This window comes from Pan troglodytes, chromosome 14 (assembly GCF_028858775.2).
Source record: "Pan troglodytes isolate AG18354 chromosome 14, NHGRI_mPanTro3-v2.0_pri, whole genome shotgun sequence".
Taxonomy (NCBI): Eukaryota; Metazoa; Chordata; class Mammalia; order Primates; family Hominidae; genus Pan; species Pan troglodytes.
Window position 1 is genome coordinate 87,484,148 of NC_072412.2, and position 12,587 is coordinate 87,496,734.

Below are 12,587 nucleotides of genomic sequence, written 5' to 3' on the forward strand. Positions count from 1 at the left end.
CTATATTAATATTGAATAAATCGTTATTCAACTTTAAATATTTAATTTTATTAAAAATTACTTAGCCATTAAAACGAGGATATTCACTACTAATGGAACAACATCTCTTTTGTATTGAAATGGAGAAAATAACCAAAATTAAAATAAGAAGAATATTATATTGATGGTGAAACCTCAATTTTCTCTAGACTAAATAATAAACTGATTATTTTTAATTTGTTATTTTTTATTACAGAAAGTTTCAACATATACAAAAGAAGGGAAATAACTAATTAATCATATGTAAGTATAACTCAGTTATAATAATTATGAATATTTTACAATTTTTGTCTCAATTATTTCTCTTAAAACTTCTTTTCTGGAGTGTTTTAAAGTAAATGCCAAACCAATAATTTCATCATACAAATATTTATCTCTAATACACAAATATGTTTTTTCTTCTATATTAACCTTTTTTCTTACATATTAATAAAAATATATAATGTTTTAACAATAACAACATACCTATCTTTCATACATACTAATAATATTATCACATCTAACAAAATTAAGGATTAAAACCTAATCTCATTTAATATAGAACTGTGTTCAGTTTCTTTTTTTTTTTTTTAGCAAAAATGACTTCTTGTGTTGCAAAACTTACTTTGAATGTCTGTATTTTAATATGTACATAAATATCTTCATCATTCAACAGCAACATTATAGTTAAAATGCAATGAAGAGGACTGCATTAATATGCATGGTAATTATGACATGTTTCAAAATACATTCTTCATTTTCAAAGTAAGTTATACTCCTGACACATTTCAGATTATTGGAAAGTAGTGTAGTATAAAACTTCAATAGACATAATACTAAAAATATCTGGTTGCCTAAAAACATCAGGTAAGAACTTTTTATGGCATTATTACTATTACTATTAGTTTATTTACTATGCAGTTTGAAAACAAAATTTACCTTGTGTTTCAATTACTTGGAGAAAACCTTTTTTGAAAGTTAGTGAAGTTGTAGAAAAGTCTCATTAGAATGTTAAATATTAATGACATCTTTAAACTCCATGCTTAAGAGTTAGGGAAATAAGAATAGGAATACAATAATTTGCCAATGTAAAACTGAATAATCTGAACTTTTTAACTCTGGGTTCTGTGTCCAACATTATGACCTTGAATGATGTGAGAAAATACATTTCTTGCTTTCTTTTTTTGCATAATTTGGAATTTACCGTTAACCTAGGGCATTGAGATGCTGGGGGTTAGTGAGCAAAATGTTCATAAGAAAGATGATGGCTTGGGAAGTTGAATTTAACTTTTTCTAAGGATGTAGTTTTTTTTTTTTTTTAATTACTTAGAAACACAAGTTTTAACATAGAAGAGAAAGGAAACATGTCTTTCAGGAAATTTGTAAGTAACAGAAAATCTTTCTGTTCTGCAATGAGAACACTTGGACACAGGAAGGGGAACATCACACACCGGGGCCTGTTGTGGGGTTCGGGGAGGGGGGATGGATAGCATTAGGAGATATACCTTATGTAAATGACGAGTTAATGGGTGCAGCACACCAGCACGGAACATGTATACATATGTAACAAACCTGCATGTTGTTCACATGTACCCTAGAACTTAAAGTATACAAAAAAAAACTTTCTGTTCTGGACATTCTAATGCATTTGATAGAACCCTCAAACAGGATGCCCTTTTTATAAATATTTATCTTTTCAAAAGGTACGGAATTTCTTTTACATCTTTGGTAACTTTAGGGATTAAACAGATTAGAAAATTTTTTCAATATATACTGCAAAATCAAATTGGGTCTTTATTTTACTAGCTCCATGGCCTTATGTAATAAAATAACAACAAAATCAATCAAACAAACAACAAAACAAAACACAAATGTGTATATTTGAAAGATATGTGTGAGAAATTTCTCTTCTAAACTCTATTTTTTCTTATCTAAAGACAACAGATTTGTTAATAATTTCTGCTTCTTCATCGAACTACCTGTATATATGTGTGTGTTTTCCCTCCAGTACCAAATCCCTACAGAGGCATTTCCTATAAGCCAGACTTGGGATAAAGGAGAGTAGCAAATGGAGCCATTTGCCCTTGGGGCCAAGCTCATTTTACCAATCACAAAATACAAAAATACAAAAAATAAAAAAGAACAAAAGACTTTGTGTTAAATATTTTTAAAATGGTTAACTGTGTTTAAAATGATTAAAATTATTTGAGTGAGGAGAGATGAATATTTCAGAACCCTCAAAGCACAAGTCCTTTGAATTTATTTATTTAGCTTTGTAGAGTTTTGTGCTTTCAGCAATTTATAGGTATAGAATCACATACATGGCTGCTCATGCAAACATGCACACACACATGCAAACAAGGCATCACACACCTAGGGTCACAGAACCAATATATTCTATATATTCTCTCACTTTCCTGGAACTACAACCATGGGAACAAATTCTTTTACGTAGGGCTCCAGCATCATAGGAGAACTGGGGGAACTTGGCATGGGTTATTGTCCCTCTGTGGATTCCATACTATGGAACATCAAGATGGTGATATAGGTCTCCCTTGCCCTTCCTTATTATGGGTGTTGTCTGTTGGAGTTTATCACTACTTCATTTGTAAATACTAAGCATTCCTGTTTTCTATCCCCCTTAAACCTTGAAAGCTCAGTTTGGATATCACTTCTTTTGGGTAGCTTTTCTGCTTGTTGCATAACAAAACTGTCGTTCTAAGATTTCAATAGCTTCTCTGATACTATGGCAAAATTCAAAGTCCCTTTTTATGCTCACAAGACTCTTCAAGATCTTTTATCAACAATTCTGTCTCTCTCCACTCCCCAGCTTGCATGCTGTTTCATCCTTGTGAAGGCAGTATGGCTTAATGGTCAAGATTGCACAATCTGAAACTAAACTGCTCGGCTCACCTCAGGTATTTAGTAGCCCAGTGACCTTGGGCAAGTTACCTTCCTTTTATTTCTCATGTTCCTCACCTGTAAAATAGATGTAATTATGGTAGCCTTTATGATAGGGTGGTTGTGTCTGTATGGTTCCTATAATCCTTTTCTCAGTCTCTAATTATTCTCCTATACCCTCCCACTATTCTATAACGTTATGAATTTTAGAGGTTATGTATGGGGAATCCTTGATACCCTAAATTCTGAAAAAGCTTTAGGCACATGAATGTTCTCAATAAATATTTCGTGTTTAAATGACTCTGAAAGGGAGACTCATACTCTGATAGTAATATCTGATACTGATGTCTAATACTATATTTTATAAATGTATATTTCCTCTTATATTCTGAACTGTTTCTTCCTCATAGTGTTGCCCAGCATAGAGTTTGTATTCACCTAGCATCAATAAGTAATTTTTGGAGTGATCACGGAATAATTATAATGGTAGTTCAGAAGATCTAAAAGTCTTGGAAATAACATCCATTTTCAAATGATTTCTCCGAGAGATTACTCCCTCCAAACCTTATCTAAAACAGAAAACAAAAAACAAAATTTAATTGAGAGATATTTTATCTATGGTCAACTTTCCTGCTGCAAGGTCTATGAAAGAAGAAAACAGAGTTTGATCTACACATTACAGAGTTTGACCTAAGGGATGCTAATATAACTGTGTCCTTTCATCATCACCCTGTGATCCACTTTATCTTTAGCAGCTTCCCTTGTAGGAAAATGACCTGAGCATACCACATCCTCAGCAGTCAGGCAGAGTTATTATTTTAGGGAATCAAAACCCAAACAGAACATGGAAATATTTTTAGGATGCTAGCAAAACACATATAAGAGTATACGTATTTCACAGTATCCATGTGTTCCAGAATTATCTTGCTGTATAAAAGTATTTTACTATGTAAGAAATGCAAATAATAAATGAAAAGGTGACTAATGCTTCCTCACTATAGATATTTGGCATTATAGGGCATTCAGGAAATGTACTAATATTACTAAATCATTTGTTCTATAGAAACCCAGATATTTCACTCTTATCTTACATTCTCATTGTCTTCCATCTTTGTTTTATATACCTATTGTCTTTTTCCAGAGTACTTTAGCCACTAAAGGCTAGAAAAAGGCAATTCCTCACTAGCAGACATTAAGCCCTGAGCAGCAAGAATCACAGGCAATACATGGGTTGCAGAGCAGTATTGCCACAAAGAGGGATGTGGGGATGGTAGGGATTTCATTTCTCTAGAGCAATAAGCTCAACGTAAAATGGTTCCCAATTCTTACCTAAAGACTGTGCACCATCGTCGTCTCTCATAACATCACTAAACAGCTAAATAGTGTCATTCACACCCTTCCCAACTGAAATAATGCCAAAGCTTTCCCAAGTTTATTCATCTGGATAAGAATGTGGGACAGCTGAGTAATTAGTCATAATGCCTCTTCTACTATTTAAGGTTCAATAATTGCTATCTAAAATAATGTTTAAATAAAATTTATAGACATTTAGATATGTTACATATAAAGGTTTCTTAATATAATAAATTCCATATTTTTGAAATTCAGGATATACAGCTTACTCTATTTTGACTTTAAATATTCAATTATTTCTGAAATAGTGTGTTAACCATCTCTTAAAATGTAGCCAATATTAACTGTAATACACACCAGACACTTTGAAGAATTTCTTTAAATTTAAAATATTTTAGAAAAATTTTTGTAATGGAAAAGCTAAGAAAAATTTAAATATTTTAAGAATAGCCATTCTAACCAGTTTGAGGTAATATTTAGTTATTGTTTAACTCACACTTTCCTGGTGATTAGTGATAAGTGTTGGCAAGGATGTGGAGAAAAGATAACTCTTGCGCACTGTTGGTGGGAATGTTAAATTATTATAGTCATTATGGAAGCTCCTCAAAAACTAAATATAGAATTGCCATATGACCCAGCAAATTTACACTACTGGTTATAATATATCCATAAAGAAAGTGAAATCAGTACATCAAGAAGATAAGTGTACTCACATGTTCATTGTAGCACTATTTACAATAGCCATGATATGGAAAGAATCGAAGTGCCCATGAATAGATGAATGGAATAAAAATGTGTTTTGTATATATAAATATATACACACACAAACACACACACACACATATATAGTGTTCCATTGTGTATATATAGTTAGCCTTTAAAAAGTAGGAAATTCTGTCATTTGAGATAACACAGATGAATCTAGAGGATACTATGCTAAGTGAAATAAGCCAGGCACAGAAAGACAAACACCACCTGATCTCACATGTGGGATGTAAAGAAATGGAACTCATAGAGATAGAGACTAGAATGTTGGTTACCAGATGCTAAGGGGGAGAGGAGAGTACAGGAAAGGAGAGTATTGGTAAAAGGGTACAAAGTTTCAGTTAGAAAGAATAAGTCCGGCCGGGCGCGGTGGCTCACGCCTGTAATCCCAGCACTTTGGGAGGCCGAGGCGGGCGGATCACGAGGTCAGGAGATCGAGACCATCCTGGCTAACACGGTGAAACCCCGTCTCTACTAAAAATACAAAAAATTAGCCGGGTGTGGTAGCGGGCACCTGTAGTCCCAGCTACTCGGGAGGCTGAGGCAGGAGAATGGCGTGAACCCGGGAGGCGGAGCTTGCAGTGAGCCGAGATCGCGCCACTGCACTCCAGCCTGGGCGACAGATCAGCGAGACTCCGTCTCAAAAAAAAAAAAAAAAAAAAGAATAAGTCCTAGTGATTGATTGAACAGCATGGTGACTATAGTTAATGATAGTGTATTGTATGTTTCCAAATTGCTAAAAGAATGAATTTTAAATATTTGTATCACAAATAAATGACAAGTATGCGAAGTGATGGCTATGTTAGCTTGATCTGAAGAGTCTTGAATCACTGATGCCACCTGCCCCAAACACCCCAGCAGTGGCTGCATGGCATGGAAAGAGAATGTGTGTGTGAGAGAGGGAGAGGACAGGGATTCTGAGACATTGCATTGAACTTACCCTGTCATGGTAGAAAGCAAAACTAAGCTGAAATCAGTTGATGCCTGCCCACAGAGGGAGTATTTAAATCAACTCTAGACAGAGGGAAATTGTTTATCTCAGCAGTCAGAACTTGAGTTTGAGCAAGACCTGCCACCATGGTCAAAAGTGCACTGGGACCTAAATAAACTTCAAATGCAGTCTAGGCCACAAGGACTACAAGTCCTAGATGAGTCCTACTGCTGAATTGGGCTCAGAGCCAGAGGATGTGGGTGGTATGTGACTACTGAGGCATCAAACAGGGTGGATGAGGGAGTGCTATGTCACCCCTTTTCCAAACCCAGGCTTCAGAGCTCATGCCTCCAAAGGAGATGCCTACCTTTCAACTGAGGAGATGAGAAGGAAGAATAAAGAGAACTTTGTCTTGCATCTTGGATACAAGCTCAGCCACATTAGGATAGAGCAGTAGGCAGAGTCATGAGGCCCCTTTTCCAGGCCCTAGCTCCCAGATGACATTTCTAGATACACCTTGGCCAGAAGGGAGCCCACTGCCTTTAGGAAAAGGACTTTGTCCTAGCAGAATTCTTTGCCTGCAGGCTAAAGTGCCCTTGGCCCCTAAATAGTACACCATGGACCTTGGGTAAAACTGAGACAAACTGACTTCAAGTTAAACTTAGCATATTCCCAGCTGTGGTGGCTATGAGCAAAAACCGTTGCCTGAGACAATAGATAGAAAAGGAAGGGAACTTTGTCTTGCGCCTTAGGTACCAGATTGTCCACAGTGGGATGAAGCACCAAGGAGGCTCTTGGGATTTCCAAAGCCAGGACTTGCATTTTGGAAGACATTTCTGGACCTTCTCTGGGTCAGAGAGGAGACCTCAAGCCTGAAGGATGAATCCCAGGCCAGGCAGCATTCACCACAAGCTGACTGAGGAGCCCTTGGACCCTAAGGGAACATTGGCAGTAGGCTGGCAGTACTCCCTGTGGGCCTGCGGTGGTGGGTAAAGCTCCTTTGCCTGTGGAACTGGGAGAAAAAAAGTGAGAAAAACTGCATCTCATTGTTTGTCAGCTCATCCATAGCACAATAGGACAACAGATAGACTGCTAACATTTTGACTCCAGTCCCTGGTTCGTGGATAGCACCTCATGACTAACCTGGGGCCTGGGGGAAATAACTGCCCAGGTAGCCAGGTAGTTGTTTCAGCAGGTGTTGGGCAAGATCCTGGCTTCAGGTATGACCCAGCACAGTCCCAGTGACCACAGGGGTGCTTGTGTCACCTCATCCCCAGTTCCAGGTGGCTCAGAAAGAGAGAGAAACATTTTTTTGTGAGAAAGTAAGGGAAGAGAATAAGAGTGTCTGCCTGGCAATCTATAGATTTCTTCTGGATCTTATTCAAGACGATCAAGGTTGTACCTCTATGACTGTGCAAGAACCACAGGATAACTGGGCTTGGGGTGGCCCCCAACAGAAACACAACTTATAACACAACACCTTATTCCTTTTGAATATTTGGAAAGCTTTCCCAAGAAGGACAGGTACAAACAAGCCCAGACTGTGAAGACCACAGTAAATACCAAACCCTTCAATGCTCAGGCATAGATGAACATACACAATAATCAAGATCATCCAGGAAGATATGAACTCACCAAATGAACCAAATAAAGTACCAGGGACCAATCCTAGAGAACAGACATATGTGACCTTTCAGACAGAGAATTCAAATCAGCTGTTTTGAGGAAACTCAATGAAATTTTAAGATAACACAGAAGGAATTCAGAATTCTATCAGATAGATTTGCCACAGATATTAAAATAATTAAAAGGTTTAAAGGAGAAATTCTGAAACTGAAAAATTCAATTGAAATACTGAAGAAGGCATCAGAATATTTTTCTAGCAAAACTGGTCAAGCAGACGAAAAAATTAGTGAGATTGAGCATGGGCTACTTAAAAATACATAGAAAATACAAAAGAAAAAAGAAAGCCAAGAAGCATGCCTATCTTATCTAGGAAACAGCTTCAAAAGGGAAAATCTAAGAGTTATTGGCCTAATAGCAGAGGTAGAGAAAGAGATAGGGGTAGAAGTACATTCAAAGGGATAATAACAAAGAACTTCCTAAACCTAGAGAAGGATATCAATATCCAAGTATGAGAAGGATATAGAACACCAAAAAGATTGAACCCAAAGAAGACTACCTCAAGGTATTTAATAATCAAATTCCAAAATGTCAAGGATAAAGAAAGAACTCTAAAAGCAGCAAGAGAAGAGAAACAAATAACTTTCAATGCTATTCCAATACATCAGTCAGCAGACTTTTCAGTGGAAACCTTACAGGCCAGGAGAGAGTGGCATAACATGTTTGAAGTGCTGAAGGAAAACAAACAAAAAAACTCTTTATCCTGGAATAATATATCCACAGGAAATATACTTCAAATATGAAGGAGAAATAAAGACCTTCCCAGACAAACAAAAGCTGAGAGATTTCATCAACAACTGAACTATTCAACAAGAAATACTAAAGAGAGTACTTCAATCAGAAAAAAAAAAAAGATGTTAATAAGTGAAAGTAAATTACCAGAGGTACAAAACTCATTGATGATAGTAAGTATGGAGAAAAACACAGAATAGTACAACAGTGTAACTGTAGTTTCTAAAATATTCTTATGTAAACAATAACCCAATCAAAAATAACTACTATGAATTTTCAAGACATAGACAATACAATAAAATATAAATTGAAACAACAAAAGTTAAACACTGGGAAAATAAAGCTAACATGTACAATTTTTATTAGTTTATTTGCTTGTTTATTTTTTATACAAACAGTGTTAACTTGTTATCAGGTTAAAGTGATGGGTTCTAACATAGTATTTGCGAGGTTTATGGTAACCTCAAATCAAAAAACTTACAACAGATACACAAAAAATAAAAATCAAGAAATTAAATCATACTGCCAAAGAAAATTACTTTCTCTAAAAGAAAGACATGAAGGGAAGAAAAAAAAGAAGTGAAGACCACAAAACAATAAAAAAATAACAAAATGGCAGGAGTAAGTTCTTACTCATCAATAATAAAATTGAATGTAAATAGACTAAACTCTCAGATCAAAAGACGGAATGGTCAAATGGATAAAAAGCAAGACCCAATGATCAGTTGCCTACTAGAAACTCACTTCACCTATAAAAACACATATATACTGAAAGTAAAAAGACGTAAAAAGATATTCTGTGCCAATGGAAATCAGAAAACAGCAAGAATAATTATACTTATGCAAAACAGTTTTCAAGACAAAAACTATTAGAAGAGCAAAGAAGGTCACTATATAATAATAAAGAGTCAATTCAGCAGGAGAATGTAACAATTGTAATTATATATGAACCCAACACTGGAACACCAAGATATATAAAACAAATATAATTAGAGCTGAAGAGAAAGATAGACCTCAATTAAAAAAAATATCTGGAGATGTCAACACCCTGTTTCATCATTCTATAGGTCATCCAGACAGAATATCAACAATGAAATATTAGACTGAATCAGCCCTACAGACTAAATGGACCTAATAAATATTTACAGAACATTTCATCTAATGGCTTCAGAATATTCATTCTTTCCCTCAGTACCTGGACCATTCTCAAGGCTAGATTATATATTAGGCCAGAAAACAAGTCTTTAGACATTCCAAAAAACTGAAATAATATCAAGTATCTTCTCTAAACACCATGGCATAAAACTAGAAATCAATAGCAAGAGCAATTTTTGAAAGTATACCAACACATGGAAATTAATCAATATACTCCTGAGTGACCAGTGGGTCAATGAAGAATTAAAAAGAAAATTGAAAATTTCCTGGAAACAAATTATAATGGAAACACAATATACCAAAACCTATGAGATACAGCAAAAGCAATACTAGGAAGGAAGTTAATAGCTGTAAGGGCCTACATCAAAAAACAGGAAAACCATCAAATAAACAACCTAACTGCATTGTAAAGAATTAGAAAAGCAAGAGCAAACCAAACATGAAATTAGTAGAAGAAAAGAAATAATAAAGATCAGAGCAGAAATAAATGAATTTGAAATGAAGAAAACAATACAAAAGATAAATGAAACAAAAACTTTTTTTTTGAAAAAGTAAAGAAAATTAACACACTTTTAGTGAGACTAAGAGAAAAATACAGAAGATCCAAATAATAAATTAAGAGATGAAAAAGGGGAAATAGCAACTGATATCACAGAAATTCGAAGACTCATTAGTGGCTAATATATGCAACTATATGCTAATATATTGGGAAATCTAAAGGAAATGGATAAATTCCTTGACACTCAGAACCTTCCAAGATTAAATGATGAAGACATTCAAAACCTAAACAGACCAATATCAAGTAACAATATCAAAGCTATAATAACAAGTTTCTCAGCAAAGAAAAGCCCAGGACTTGATGGTTTCATTGCTGAATTCTACCAAATATTTAAGGAAGAACTAATACCAATTCTACTCAAACTATTTCAAAATATAGAAGAGGAGGGAATACTTCCAAATGCATTCTGCAAGACTGGTATTACTCTGAAACCAAAACCAAAAAAAGACACCTCAAAAATAATTAAAAAATAAAACTGCAGGCCAATATCCCTGATGAATATTGATGCAAAAATTGTTAGCAAAATACTAGCAAACCAAATTCAACAAGATAATGAAAAGATTATTCATTATGACCAAGTATGATTAATCCCAGGGATGCAAGGATTGTTCAACATATACAAATCAATTAATGTGTCACATCATATCAACAGGAATAAGGACAAAACCATATGATGTCAATTAATGCTGCAAAGCATTTGATAAAATGCAACATCCTTTCATGATAAAAACCTTCAAAAAACTAGGAGTAGAAGGAACATATCTCAACATAATGAAAGCCACACCCGGCTTTTATTAGGCTCATAGCTAGTATTATTCTGAATGGAGAAAAAGTGAAAGTCTTTAAGGTCAGAAACATGACAAGAATGCCCACTTGCACCCCTATTATTCAACATAGGACTGGAAGTCTTAGCTAGAGCAAACATGCTAGAGAATGAAATAAAGGGCATCCAAATTGGAAAGGAAGAAGTCAGATTATCCTTGTTTGCAGATGATATAATCTTATACTTGAAAAAACCTCAAGACTCTACCAAGACAAACAATTAGAACTAATAAATAAATTCAGTAAAGTTGCAGGATACCATTCAATGAACAAAAATAAGTAGGATTTCTAGCCTTGAGAATGGTCCAAGTACTGAGGGAAAGAATGAGTATTCTGAAGCCATTAGATGAAATGTTCTGTAAATATTTATTAGGTCCATTTAGTCTGTAGGGCTGATTCAGTCTAATATTTCATTGTTGATATTCTGTCTGGATGACCTACAGAATGATGAAACAGGGTGTTGACATCTCCAGATATTTTTTTAAATTGAGGTCTATCTTTCTCTTCAGCTCTAATTATATGCCAACAGCAAACAATCTGAAAAGGAAATCAAGAAAATAATCCTATTTACAATAGCTGCAATATAATACAATTTCTAGAAATTAACTAAAGAAGTCAAAGATCTCTACAGTAAGAACTATAAAACATTGATGCAAGAAACTGAAGACAACACACAAAAATGGGAGGATATTCCATGTTTATGGATTGAAAGAATCAATGTTGTTAAAATATCTATACTACCCAAAGCAATTTATAGATTTATTGTATTTCCCATTAAAAAAAATGAAATTCTTCACAGAAACAGAAAAAAATTCTAAAGTTTATATGAAGCCATGAAAGACCTAGAATAGCCAAAGCTATCCTAAACAAAGGAGAAAAAAAAAACTGAAGGAATCATATTACCTTACTTGAAATTATACTGCAGAGATACAGTACCCACAACGACATGGTACTGGAAGAAAAATGGACAAATATATCAGTGGAATGGAATACGGATCCAAGAGATAAATCCATACATCTACAGTAAACTCATTTTTGACAATGGTGCCAAGAACAAACATTGGGGAATGTACTGTCTCTTCAATAAAGATGCTGGGAAAACTGGATATCTATACACAGAAGAATGAACGTTGACCCTCTATCTCTTTCTCTATACAAAAATCAAATCAAAATGAATTAAAGACTTAAATCTAAGACATCAAACTACTAGAAGAAAATACTGGAGAAACTATCCAGGACATTGGATTTGGCAAAGATTTATTGAGGAATCAACCTCAAGCACAGGCAACCAAAGCAAAAATGGGCTAACAGGATCCTATTAAATTAAAAATCTTCTGCATAGCAAAGGAAACAATCAACAGGGTGAAGAGACAACCCACAGAATGAGAGAAAATATTTGCAAACTACCAATCTGACAAATTATCAATAATCAGAATACATAAGGAGTTCAATTGTATAGGAAAAAAGATATCTGATTTTTTAAAAAATGGGCAACATATCTGATAGATATGTCTCAAAAGGAGAGCTACAAATGGCAAACAGGTATATGAGAAGGTGCTCAACCTCACTGACCATCAGAGAAATGGAAATCATAACTACAATAAGATATCATCTCAAATGATATATCTCAAAAAGATATCATCTCAAATGATATATCTCAAAAAGATA

At 34.6% G+C, this 12,587-nt stretch overlaps 1 long non-coding RNA gene across 1 annotated transcript in view; it reads left to right on the forward strand.

The window, feature by feature from the left end:
• The first annotated feature begins 235 nt into the window (after window positions 1–235).
• The window catches only part of LOC134808145 (uncharacterized), a 42,331-nt gene continuing 29,979 nt past the window's right edge, over window positions 236–12,587 (forward strand). The window contains exons 1-2 of the long non-coding RNA XR_010150533.1: window positions 236–282; window positions 2,849–2,936. This is a non-coding gene — a long non-coding RNA (uncharacterized LOC134808145). The remainder of the gene's footprint in view (window positions 283–2,848; window positions 2,937–12,587) is intronic.